Raw genomic sequence first — 14,161 nt, 5'->3', positions numbered from 1 at the left:
CCATACCACGAGGCGTGAACAAGTGTTAACTATGCTGTTCATCTTTCCAAAGCAAAATTAAAGCAGTACAGCTGTATGCAGTATGCCATTTTAAAACAGGCTTTCTGTATAATTTGAACAATGTTTCAAACTTATTCCATTGTATTTTAAGAGAAATAACTTCTCAAATGTCTTTAGAAGTGTTTTGTAGCACGTGCAGTTTTAGTGAAGAGTACATAGATACTCTTTGTAAAGCTAGAAAAAAATTTGAGTTCTCAGACATACAGACTATCCTTAAGTGAAAATAGGTCCTTCTAGCTGAGATACTTAATGTTGGAAGAGAAGCCAGTCTCAGACACTCCTTCTAAGAAGAGTTAAAAAATGCAGTTGAGGCTGTTCAGATGCTCAAATTATGTCATTCTGACCTTGATGTCTTGAGGCCTAAACAGGCTTTTATTTGACAGCAGTGCAAATACGTATTAGGACATCCTGTTCCCTTAAAAAGCTTAAACAAGAGGGGTGGCCTATAGGCTCTGAGAAAACTTGCAGTCTGCACACAGAATAGCTTGTAAAAGTTAATTAAGCCAGAGTTAGCCCTTATCTTGTCTCAGTCACCAGAGGCATAAATGAGAATTGATAGCACAGCATCACAGAAATGCCTCTAATTAAGGGGTGACCCTGGGAGGGTGGGGAGAGAGAGAGAATTATGTGAAAGATAAGCTTGATTATCAAAGTTCATATATACAAGGACTGTCTACTCAAGACAATGCTAATGCACATATTATTCAGCAAGGAAATATTCACCACTGCTTACCCAAAGCCATTACTATACTCCCACCCTAGGCCAGAAAACACGCTGAAGGAATACCACACTAGTTGTCTCAATCTCATCTTAACCTGCACCTCCTTGTTTTATGCCCTAAATAGTATTTCAGGGGAGGTGGAGCTTTAAAATGACATTAACCCCAAGAAGTCTCCAAAATATCCTTCTCCCATCCTTCGTACATTTCCTATTTGGAGTTTAATAAGGCCATAATGAGAAAACTACTTCCTGCAGCCAGAAGAACAGTTATAGGTTACCTTCAATTTAAGATGCTAGTTATTGTTAACATTTAAGTGATAAAAAGTTTATTTTTTTGCATGTTATGTACCACAGGAATACTATTTTTTTCAATTGATCCGATTGACTTCTACTTTCCTGAGTCATTTTGTTAATTGTTTAGTTTGAACCACCTGCTTTAAAGCAAAAATCTCAATAAATAAAAGTATCTGAATTCATAGCTGATCTTCGCTGTTACCCAACTAGCCTATAGCTAGACCTGGCTGGATTGTAGTCTTAGCATTTATCCTAAAATTTGGGAAGGTGTCCTAGAAATACTGGTTAGAGTAGTGATTTTCAGAACTGACCTATTGTTGGGCATAGGTGAAACCATGAACAGCAGGTATTGCAAAAAAGGTTAATCTATAATAATTATCTGAAAATGTCTTTCAGAGTACTGAGATTTAAGAGGTCTGTAGACCAGATTCTCTCTGGATATCAGAAATAGCTCCTCACAGCAGTGTTAAAGTGGGAGAGTAAGTAGGTGGGAAGAATATCCGTATCTGTTGATCTGAACAACACAAACCTTGATTAGCTGCATTTTTTAACCAGAACTACACCAAGGCTCAAAGATTTGTAGAGTCAGAGGGCTGGCTTACAGTGTACTAACTTTGGTAGTATTTTTATATATGGTACCACATATGACTGTGTGGTAAATGCTTTTTAAAGGAAAATTATTTCAGTGGAGTGCAAGTATTACTGGGTATGCATGCATCTTTAACAGATCCCTTAAAAGAAAGATGTTTTAACTCACATCAAGGTAAACCAATCCTATAACCATTAGAGTCAAAAGCAAAGCTCTCACTAACTCGTAAAACAACATGGTTAGAGAGGATTTCTGAAAGGCTTTAAATTATAAACATGATTTAATTTACATTTTAACTGTAATATTTCCATAAACATATTTGCTAAGTACATAGGGCCTTTGCAAGTGTTTGCCTAATAATCCTTAAAAACATTTAAAAGAAGGGTATTGAATAATAGGAATGGAAAGCTTTCATTAAAATGCTAGTTTACTGCAACTTGAAACTTGGATTGGAACTTAAAGGTTGTTTTCTTACGCCGAACTAAGACCTGCAGAAGGCAAATGGTATTTGGTAAATTTCCTCATTAAGTTTGAATTATCCCTTTATTAGAAAAATTAGAAGATTTTCTGGGAATTACTTAATCTTTCAGGGCTACAGACTGTATTGTTACCTTCAGGAATTTAATATGTGTAGATGGTCTCTCTGGGCAATTTGGTGATGGACACCCAATGTTTCTTCACCAGTTATTGAATGGCTTCAAGGCAGTCATGATGTTCACCCTCTTCTCTGACAAGCTTGATACCCTAGGAAATCCATCTAATTTTTAGCCTCAGCCAATGCACCCTGAAAATATGTTTTTTTTCAGATTTTTTCCTAAAATGAGCAGAATTTCTTTTGCCACAATTTGAAAATGGATTCCAGAAACATCTTGTTGTCTTAGAGGTTGTAGACTGTAGTTTCTCTAAGCAACAGTTGTTTTCCTGCTCCTTTTTCTCCTAATGGTCTTGATCTTGATTTATTTACTAGTGGGATCTAAATCAGGGCAGATTTGGTAATGTGAGAGCTTTCCTAGCTTTGGGATACTGAATAGAGAGCATCTAAATGGAATTTATTTCAGTGGATATCATTAACTGTAATTCAACTGTATGGAACCATTTCACTGTTAAATATGTCTCTCCAGTTTCAATTTTACAGGATACCAGTAGTTCTCATAGGTCTGTATTAATGCTAGTTTTAAATATTGTGTAGTGTTTACCACAGAGAGCAAATGATGAATTTTGCTCATGTGGCTTGCAAGGTCAACTTTTCTGTGACATTATTACAGTATTTCTGGTAGACATAATGAAATTTTTGTGGTTTTGCATGTATCCTAGTGTAGGCATAAGAAATGGAATCTGAAATTGGTCAGTTTTTTATTCCTCTTTGCATACAAACCCGTTGCTGCTTTAAGGCAGACATTGGCTCTTCTGTTATTTTAACAGAGCCCGCATTTTAATCTGTATGTTTCATCCCAGTATATGAGTCCTGCCCTGTTGTCCTTTGGGTAATCTGTTTGTACATCTGACTGTACTTGATCTCTCTCATCCTTTCCTGAGGGGGTAAAGATGATCTGCGAGAGTACTGTATTTGACAGAAGGTTTGGTTGGTTGGTTTGTTTTGCTGTAGATGTCTTGCTATGAGTATGCTAAAGAAGGTCTAGCCAAAATTGTTACAGGTTCATCAATTCACTATATTTTCTGTAGGGAGGATTCCAGGGTAACTGTAGCTTCCTTGTGCTAATTTGTTGGTTTGACAGCAATTACATCATCTTTTCTCCCATACCTTTTCATTAATAAAGTCCCTATTAAAAAGCTAAACACTTAAACTCCTTTCTAAAGTTTGTCTTTTCTCTTGGAGATAAAAAAAGCTTAAGGCACAAAACATTTCTGATAAATTAAATGTTGGCCATTAAATGCTGGAGAAAATGTCAAATCAGATGTCTCATCTGAATCTTTTATGTGGTTCAGCACCAAATTTGCTTAGGTTTTTCTCTTTCTTTTTCTTTGGATAGACTTTCAAACCCCCCAGAAAAGTTAAATCAGAATCAGTACATTCCCACAAGGTTTCTCATTCATTGGATTAGTAAAGAGTAGCAAGAACATCTTTTCAGAGAATTTTCAGGTACTCTGAATCACCACTTAGTTTTCTAGCAAGGTAGTTTTATTGTTGAAACTGTAAAAGGCAAAACTGTAGTGTGAGACATAAAGAATGATTTGCCATTTTTTTGGTAGTACATTATATCTGTCCTTTTGGTTTGTATTAGTGCACAACCTGTAAAGCTACTTCTGGATGGTATCTGCTGGGTGAACATGCTGCAGTAGTAAGCCTGTAATGTCTCTAGCAGCATCTGAAACCTCACAGACTTCACAAGCAAATCCACAGTTACAGAGTTTAACATCATCTCATGAAGCCCTCCCAGATACATGCGGCCTTGTATTTACATGGTTCAGTACAGATGATGGTGTAAATTGACATGTTGGCTATTATTGACGAGTGACTAAAAACAGATACGAAGGTAACCAATGTCACCTTGTTGCTTGCAAAAGGTTAATCCAGTTACTTAATACTGGAATCTGACAGCCTGAAAGACAGTGGAAATCCGTGGTCTTTTCTGCATGAGGAGACCTAGCTGGCAAACAATCTGTTGGCACAGTGCAGCTAGCAACTTCTTTTGGCAGAATGCATCCACATTTGGCTGCTTCTGTTGGCAATATATTTCTTCATGGCTTCAGATTGTATTGGCAAAATTTACATAGCATGTAAAAGGATTTTGGTAACTGTGTAATGCAGTTCAGTAGTCACCTTGAATCCAAGTGCACTAGCTATTCATTCTGCGCTTCTTAGGGTGCCGTTATTGCTGAATCTGGGGGCACATGAAAACAGCTGATTCTCCAGCAGGAAAAATATTGGGTAGTGCTGGAGCTTTAAAGCTCATTCAGGCGTGTCCTTATTGCTATGTGGATATGCTGTGTGTCTGGCTAATTCAGTTGTCTGTGCAGATAAGATGGTTCCTTGTCCTTAGGACAGCTGTGTCATTGCTTGCTGTAAAGGGTGACCGGTTTTGTGGGCAGTCTAGGAGTCTAGTTGGCTCTAGAGTGTAGAGCCAACTATATTATCATGCTGTTACTTGGCATGGAACTGGGTGAGGCTGCTTTTGAATATTGAATGATGAGTGAGTATCCTTTAGGAATAGAGGGAGCTGTTCATTAAAGCCACAGAAACTGCTTCCTCAGCAAGGCTGTATTTTGTATTCTCCAAACCTTTTCCCATTCCCACCATAAAATTATTTAGGTTGGAAGGGACCTCTGGAAGGTCACGTAGTCTTATCCCTTGCACAAAGCAGGTTCAACAGGATCAGGTTTCTCAGGGTCCTGTCTGAGTCCTTCAAGGACATAGATTCTATAGCCTCTCTGGGCAACCGTTTTTTGACTACTTTCTTCTATCTGCTTGGAATTTCTCCTGTTCTGCTTGTGTCTATTGCCTCCTGTTTTTGTGCATTTCTGAGAAGAGTCTGGCTCCATCTTCCTTGTATCCTTCAATGAGGTAGTTGTAGACAGCTATCAGGTCTCCTTTAAGTCTTCTAAAGAGTGTTCAAATGCATTTCTTCCATCCTCTCTATGTACATCATGTGCTTAAGCTCCCAGTCAATTTGGTAGCCTTCTGCTGGACTCACTACAGCACATCAACGTCTCTTTCTTGTGCTGGGGAGTCCCAAACTGAACTTGGTACTCAAAGCCATCTATAAAGTAGCAAAACTGTACTGGTAAGTGGAGTGATTCTGCCTGTTGTTGGATAGGCAAGACTTTGTTCTGTAAGCAGAGCCAGGATGCCCAGAATGAATGAGCACCAAATACCAATAATGTGTAATGAGAAGTCTGGTTTTCTACAGATGAAATGGTTCTGATGGTGAATGCCACATGTTGTATACCACATAACTTCTGCAACTATCATGTCCCTTGTGGGCTTGTTCAGGTGAAGAAATAAGGTGTTTGTACCAACTGTTAAAGTCAGAGAAATGCCAGTGCCATCTTATTCTTGATTTCAGTAAGGCATTTGATACTGTCTCCCACAGCATCCTCATAGATAAGCTAAAGAAGTGTGAGCTTGATGATCAGGTAGTGAGGTGGATCAAGAACTGGTTGGAAGGAAGAAGGCAGAGAGGTGTGGTTAATGGGGCAGAATCTAGCTGGAGGTCTGTGACTAGTGGAGTCCCTCAGGGGTCGGTGCTGGGACGAGTGCTTTTTAATATTTTCATCAACGACCTGGATGAGGGAACTGAGTGTACCCTAGCAAGTTTGCTGATGATACTAAACTGGGAGGAGTGGCTGACACACCAGAAGGCTGTGCTGCCATCCGCGAGACCTGGACAGGCTGGAGAGTTGGGCGGGGGGAAGCTTGATGAAATTCAACAAGGGCAAGTGTAGAGTCTTGCATCTGGGGAAGAACAACCCCATGTACCAGTACAGGTTGGGGGCTGACCTGCTGGACAGTAGTGAAGGGGAAAGGGACCTGGGGATCCTGCTGGATAGGAGGATGACCATGAGCCAGCGATGTGCCCTTGTGGCCAAGAAGGCCAATGGCATCCTAGGGTGCATTAGAAAGGATGTGGTTAGTAGGTCAAGAGAGGTCCTCCTCCCCCTCTACTCTGCCTTGGTGAGGCCGCATCTGGAATATTGTGTCCAGTTCTGGGCCCCTCAGTTCAAGAAGGACAGGGACCTCCAGCGAAGGGCTACAAAGATGATTAAGGGAGTGGAGGGTCTCCCTTATGAGGAGAGGCTGAGGGAGCTGGGACTCTTTAGCTTGGAGAGGAGGAGACTGAGGGGTGACCTCATCAGTGTTTACAAATATGTAAAGGGTGAATGTCAGGATGACGGAGCTAGTTTTTTTTCAGTGATGTCCAGTGACAGGACAAGGGGCAATGGGTGTAAACTGGAGCATAGGAGGTTCCATGTGAACATCAGGAAATTCTGTGTGTGATCTGCCATATGTACCAGTTGTTTGAGGGAGCATAAAAGAGAGCACTGTGGTGGAATGCACTAACCAGACAATGACTGGTTTTGTTGCCACACATGCAGAAATTATTTTAGAAATTATTTTTGGGACTTTCCACCTAATACAGAATAACATAAGGCTGGATTTTCAGAAAATAGACTTTTATCAAGCTTAACTTACAGTATAGGCAGTGCAAAGTGCTGGCCTAGACATCTATAGCTGCTTCTGAGTAGGAAGATTCATAGCAGGTCTTTTCCTCCACTAGTATTCAATACTGCTATGAAATGCAACAAGGAAGGAGATGCAGGTCTTTGACTGAAGGGAATTATTTTTCATGCTATGTGTCCAGTCTGGGTTGTGAGTGTTTTGATTTTCTGATCAAGAATGCAGCTTAGTATTATTTTTTCCTTTGAAAATTGCAGTATATATTCATGCAGTTTTCAGTTTTTGTTATAAGGCTTTGCAATGGGAGGGAGTTTATGTTCCCAGTTTAGAAAATTGAGCTGTTCTGATTTATTTCTTTCCCAGTATTCTACATGTAGAATATGCTACATGGTAAGGTGTACTCTACAGATTCATGTCAGTCCACACAGTAGGATCTCATAACTTAGAAATCTTGTAATATCTTTGAGTTTCTGTAATTCCATTGTCCCTTTAGAGCTCATCTAAAGCTCTGGATGTTGCCCAGTAGTCTGGAAGTGGTGGAAACTGTAACAGCTATAACAAAAGGTCTCTGAGAGGAGTGAATGTATGCCACAGACTTACTGGGTGGGATTCATCTTACTAAATACAGACAATTCCTCATCTGGACTGCATTTATTGTATATAAAGGGAAATAGCCATTTCTAGGGCTTGTTTTTTTTTAATTTTGCAGCACAATTTTTCTCATCCCAATGTCACTGTATAAAATAAAACAGATGAATCACTCATTAAATGACTGTTTTCTCCATTGATTTTAAAGGAGGCCTAAGATGACTCTTTCAGCTCTTAACAGCCTCTGCCATAGCTGACTAAAGTTGGTTATAATATGTTGCCTTTTATTGTAATGGCAGCAGGCCAAGAGAGACCTTATGTTGCCTGGGGGAAATGTTTTAACTTTCCTAGCTTTTTGCCCCTGGTCTTTCGGGGGGTACTGGAAGTGGAACAGGAATGCATTTGGACTTGGGCTGGCTGAGTTACTTGTCCTGTTATGAGTTCTTTATTGTTCCAGAATAAAGTGTTGAATTCATCTGTGCCTAAGGTTTTCAGCCTTTCAACCTCTCTTCCAGGGTTATTTTTTTGAGCTTATTAAGTGAAGTGGACTTCACACTATAAGATGAGCAGTGGGTATTTTTAGTGAAGATGCCACTGTCTGATCACCTCTGTTTCCAGGATATGAGCAGCCACACTGTGCCTAGTTAGTTTCTGAACCATTGGATTTCACTTCTTGAAGGCATCTTTTGTGTCTTCTTGTATTTTTTTAGAAAACTGCTGGTAGCTCTTCACTTCTGGGATTTTGGAAACAGTGGGGTGGTTGAGTGAAAGTAGACTTCTGAGAATGGAGAATGGTAGTAGAGACACAAAAGTTCCCTGCAGGAAGAAGATGCAGTGATGACAGTTGCAGTAATGTGCATTATGCCAAATCTCAGACTGTTATGTGAATTTATAAAGCCTTGGCTCCTGGACTTAGATATTACATCCCATGTTAAAGATGAAAGGTTTCAAGCACTTGTAATTACAGAAAGTGCAAGCCTGAAAGATCAAACTAGAAGGCAACCAAGCCAGAAATATATTTTGAAGAGCTCTCAACTTCTCTAGCACTCTTGGGATTTTGGTGTAAGTTCATTATTTTGGAATGTTAATCCTAACAGTCTCACTATTTTATGTCCTGCTTCCTTTCCTCTCTGCTGTCATTAAGGACTTCAAACGACAAAATAACTTAAAAGCACATGGTATTCATCATGAAATTATGTAACTTGGCCATCTGGTGTTAGGCTACTTCAGCAGTTCATAGAATCATAGAATGGTTAGGGTTGGAAAGGACCTTAAGATCATCTAGTTCCAACCCCCCTGCCATGGGCAGGGACACCTGGCACTAAACCATCTCAACCAAGGCTATGTTCACCCTGGTCTTGAGCACTGCCAGGGATGGAGCATTCACAACCTCCCTTGGCAACCTATTCCAGTGCCTCACCACCCTAACAGGAAAGAATTTCCTCCTTATATCCAATCTAAACTTCCCCTGTTTAAGTTTTAACCTGTTACCCCTTGTCCTGTCACTACAGTCTCTAATGAAGAGTCCCTCCCCAGCATCCTTGTAGGCACCCTTCAGATACTGGAAGGCTGCTATGAGGTCTCCACGCAGCCTTCTCTTCTCCAGGCTGAACAGCCCCAACTTTCTGAGCCTGTCTTCATACTATCTTCAGTTTTGGGGAGGGAGTTGAACATAGCCAATTCATTCATGGCTGAGCCTTATTACAGCTGATTTTTAGAGGCTTTTAATCTGTTCCAGTTCCAAGCAGAAGTCAGGGGGAGCTAAGACTGTGGCAATAGAAGCAAGTTTGAAACCTTAATGACCAAATAAGGTCTTTTCTTCCTTGACAGCCTGCTGAGTTACTTTGGCAATACAGGGGAGTCTCTGCAAGCAGATTGTATGATAGACTTTCAAGGACTTTGCTATGTATATTTTGAAAATGGTATCTGAGCATGAGCTCTTAAATTTGAAGTCCCTTGTATGGAAAGTTTAAATCTAGTTTCTAGACCTGAACAGTAGAATGGTATGTTTAGACATTAAATATCGTTTTTCACTATGTAGGACTTGCCTGAGAATTTGTCATACTCCTGAGAACCAAGTAACCAGCACAAAGTTTCACTAGTACTTGGAATACTTGATTTGCTACATGCTTATTTGGATTCCTCTATTCTGCCTGATAAGTGACTTGGATGTACTTCCACTTGCTCTTCCCGAGTTCGTCCATCAACAGAATAGCATTGGATAGAGACATAAAAGCATATTTTCAACTTATTTCTGTGAAGAAGGGACTAATTTGAAAGGACATTTCATGACAGCACTGAGGAAAGAGTGTGAGTTTTTCAAATCTTAAAGCTTGGAAAATTCGGATTTGTATGTGCTAAATTTAGCTGACCTACTGCTAAATCAAAACATTATATAACATAACTTTCTTATCTTTTGTTGTCTGTTCTCTTTTACTTGCTTTTCCTCCTGAGTTCAGTTTGTGAAGTTCTTGTTGAAATAGTTCTTTTAAATCAGTCTATTTGAAAATGTTTTCAGTTTTACTTTTCCATGGTTCCTCTTTCAAATATGGGGTGTAAGTATTCTAGCCAGAGTCTGATGACAACATTGGTGGTTGTTGGCACTTTTTGAGTCAGTTGAAAGACTTGACAAAAAAAAAAAAAGAAACAAAAGAGCCTCAAAAGTTACAGTTTTTAATTGACTGTGTATTTGTGAGTTTGTGGTCTTTGTTTTATGTTTCAGTCCCCAGATTGAGCTGGATAACTAAGTACTGTATATTGAAGTTAACCGTAGCAGAAAATTGTGCATGGAAATAAGAAATTCAGAGGACTGTATAACAGCAGCAGTGTAACAAAGACCTATATATATGGACATAGTGGTCAGCTACTGCTTAACGCCACCACTTTCTGATGCTGAAGGTCTGATATCTTCCAAGTGACTTATGCAGTCAGCAGTGCAGGTATGTGAGGGGAGCTGTAATGGGCAGTAGACAAAAAAGATTAAAAGTGGAACTTGGAGAAATAAGTCTTCTATGTACTGCTTTGCTTTCTCAACTCGTAAAGTGAGTTGCTAAGATGGTAAATATCCATCATTAATACTATCACTACCCTTGCTTCTGCTAACTTTTGAATTGCTGTTATTGTTTTTCAGACTGAGGAAATGGGATATGGAATTTGGGAAGTGAAGCTGACAAGTTGACAGGAAGTTACTGCTGATAAAAGAAGGTAAGATGTTGGGCTGTTCTGAGTGCTGTTTCTGAAATACATAGACAGTGAAGTTTAGAAAGGATCTGTTTCTCTAGTTGTTCACTGTACTCATGCCAGGCAGTTTGTATTAGTAGGTGGATGCCATTTTTAGCCGGAAATTAAGGAAGCCACCTGGCTTCTCTGTGCCCCAGTTTTTTCATGACATTACCTTTCTATAATTCTGGCAACCGCAATAAAGTACCATATCTTACTACAAAGCTATTTACATAACAATCACATTATGACTCCATCTCACATGGAAATACTTAAATTAGCCTTAAGTTAATTAACATCAGTCAAATACTGCTGTCAGTATAGACTTAGCAGCAAATAACTGAGCGCAGGTTAGCTTTCTGAATTTGCTTTTCAGGCAGACTTTGCAAGCCTGTGACAAGTTCTGTAGCTTCAGTGCTACCTGGCTTACAGTCAATATATATACTTTCATATGACTGATAGAGTCATGCCTTGCTGGAAATGTAGGCATGCCTTATTAAACTACGTAGTACCAAGCAGAATGGGCTTCTCTTTTGGTTAGTCTTCTTCTATAACTTTGAGATACTTAACATAGCTGACATATTTTGTGATTATTTGTGCCTGCAATTTTATGTAATGAAGTCCAAGTTCCAATGGCATAAAACTAAATGGAGACTGAAATTAAGTTTTGAATGTATTAGCAAAGCAATTCCACTAACATTAGTGATCAGTAGAAACAGTAGGTTGGGATGACATTTTGAGTTACATGTATAGAACTGGTGACTGCTGCAAAATTAACAAGCTGTTAACTATAAGACTGTGGCACTCATTAAATTTCTTGCCACTAGCAATGTACTTTCTAAAGAGATCTGGCTATAATATTTGTTGCCTTGGAATAGTGAAAATATTTGTGTTCGGGAAGGAAGCACTAAGTAGGGACAGTATTGAAAAACTATCAAGCAAAAGCTTAATAGCTGCTGAAGGCACACAGCTAGTAGTCTAAATTAACTGCTAGGATGACCTTATGAAATTGGAAAGTCTCTTGCCAACTTATACACTTGATCCGGTTTTCTGAACTGAGTGCTGTGAGATAACAAGAATTTTTGAGAATACCCCCAGATGCTGTTGAGGCTTTCACATTGAATGCTTACATATCCAGTGAACTAGAAGAATATGATGAAGCATAAGATACAAAAGCTATTGGGTGCCATGAGTTTATGAGACAGAACATTTTTAAGTTGTTGTTGCATAGGAAACTAGTTGCAGCTTTAACAGTACTAGAACTGTTTTTCTTAGACATGGTAATAATGCACTCATTTTCATGGCCTTACTTGTATCCATGAATTGTTTGAATCCTACAGTTAATGAGATTAGTCAAAGCAACAATTGCTTAGAAAATATTTTCTAAAAGAAGTTCAAGAGAAAAGACCCTGGATCTATGCTCTAATCATAAAGGCTTAGGATGATATACTTGACATATATTTTTAGCCATTTAGAGGATAAAAGTTAGTATTCCCTTTATAGCAAATAGTGTAAAGCAGGTAGTCTGATTTGCCCTCCAGAGGTTTCATTCCTCTTAGATGCCTATTTAGGGTAGGAGAGAATTACCCTAAGTCTCAGAACTACTCATTGTACAAAGTGCCTATACAGCTGGTGAGAATGGACACCTCACTTTCACCTGGCTAGACAGATTCATCACGACAGATGTATCCCACACATAGTAGTTAAATTAATATCTTTTTTACAGTAAGAAATCCTAAGTAGTAGCCACTGTAGGAATTTCAGTGTCCTCTGAAAAAAAGGGGAGAAATCCTAGTTCTTAGGGCCAGATTTCACAATTTGTTCAAATATAGGTGTTTTGGTTATATCTACAGGAAATAAACAGTGGGAAATGTAAGCCTTTACATTATGTATAATGTGTGGAATATAGATGAGAGGGGGTCCAATTTCCCATTCCCTGTTTCATCCAGTTTAAACTGCTCTGTATTCTGTCAGTAAAACCAGTCCCTAGGGACTTTTTTCAAAGGGAATGAGCCAGTTTATTGAAGAAATTTATACTTTGACTTCTACCCACTTCTGATCCAAATTTAATAATATATTACCATTTGTTGGCCTGCCACAACTTAGGGGCTTCCATATGGATGGGAGGAATGATGACAACTATCTGATCTGCTAGTTTCAGTGAGCAACACAAAGCCAAACATATGGAAGTTAAGTTTTGGTCTCTCTGAAAGCAGTAGCAAAACTGCCATAGATTTTAGTGGTAGTAAGATTTAACCTCTGGTATGTTTATGGTCACTCTGAACTGTTTTCTCTGCACTTCTGTCCTGCTGTGTTATATTTGGGTTTGTTTGGGGTTTTTTTTGAAGAACAAGAGAAAGTGGCTACCCCTTTCTTTAAGCCAATAAATCTGAATAGAGTTTTGTTGTGACTAGAGTTAAAGCACTGCTTGAGATTGCTGCTGTAATATGTAATAATATGGTCTAACAAAGTACCAGCCTATGGTTATTTACTGTACCATGTTTCACACGTGTAACAGGAGTCTAGAGGCACCAGACAGTTGTTCTGATAGGTGATTTGACAACAACCTATTAAAACTGTCATTCTGGCCTTACCAGACCACAGAACTAGTTGTGCAGATACTGTTTGCCTTGCCATTAATTCACTAAAACTGTGAACACTGTTGGAAACTGCAGAAGATTGGAGGACCATTGTCAACTTTAATCACGCTTCTGTCAGAGTATTTTATTTGCCACTGTAACTGAATGGTGCTGTCTTTACTGGGAGAGTTAAAAGAGCTGTAAATCCCACTCCCTGCCATTAGCACTGACCACTGTGGTCTGCACTCCTCTTTGCATGATGGGACACTGTCACATGGCTGTATGAAGCGTATCAGTATGTGAAGCTCGTGTATCCAGTGCTGGCTATGGCTGAAAACTAAAATGACTGATTGATACTTCGGGGTTGTAGTGTGTGGGGAAAGGTGAGGGGAGAAAGGAAAATGAACCCTAGTTGTTAAGTTGGTAGGCATTTAATGGTGCTTTCATTATAAACAGGAAAAGGTGAAGGATTAATTTTACAGAATGAAGCCTCATTTTGGAAGCTGCGCTCTGCAGGCAGAGCTCTGTTGACTTAACCAGATGACATTCCTGCACAAAGCCTCCTTTGGTAGTTGAGTAAGTCTAATAGCCTCTCAGGCTAAAACAAACTTTTAAGGATTTGTAACAACAACTTGCTATGGTACTACAGAGACAACAACATGCTCATAAATTGAAACTAGTCACATGACAGTGCCCATTTGTCTGACCTACTTTCTACTTGTACTCTATAAGGAGCCAGGAGAGGCAAATTTTGGGATGACAGAAAAAAGGGCAGTTGGAGGGGCGGACAAGAGAGGCAGAATGTTAAGTAGCTTACACATGCATTGTATCTTATCATTTATAACCAAAAGAAAATGAGTGAGGGAGAATGATGAAAGAATTCTAGTGTCTGATGGAGCATAAGAATGATTACTTTCTCTTGCCTATCCCCAGTTGCTGATGTGGGGGTGGCTGTCTCTGAAGAGTCATTGTAA

This window comes from Pezoporus wallicus, unplaced genomic scaffold (assembly GCF_028554395.1).
Source record: "Pezoporus wallicus isolate ANWC-B61680 ecotype Strahan unplaced genomic scaffold, APGP_CSIRO_Pwel_v1 scaffold_3294, whole genome shotgun sequence".
In the NCBI taxonomy this organism is placed as follows: Eukaryota; Metazoa; Chordata; class Aves; order Psittaciformes; family Psittacidae; genus Pezoporus; species Pezoporus wallicus.
This window is presented reverse-complemented; position numbering follows the sequence as displayed.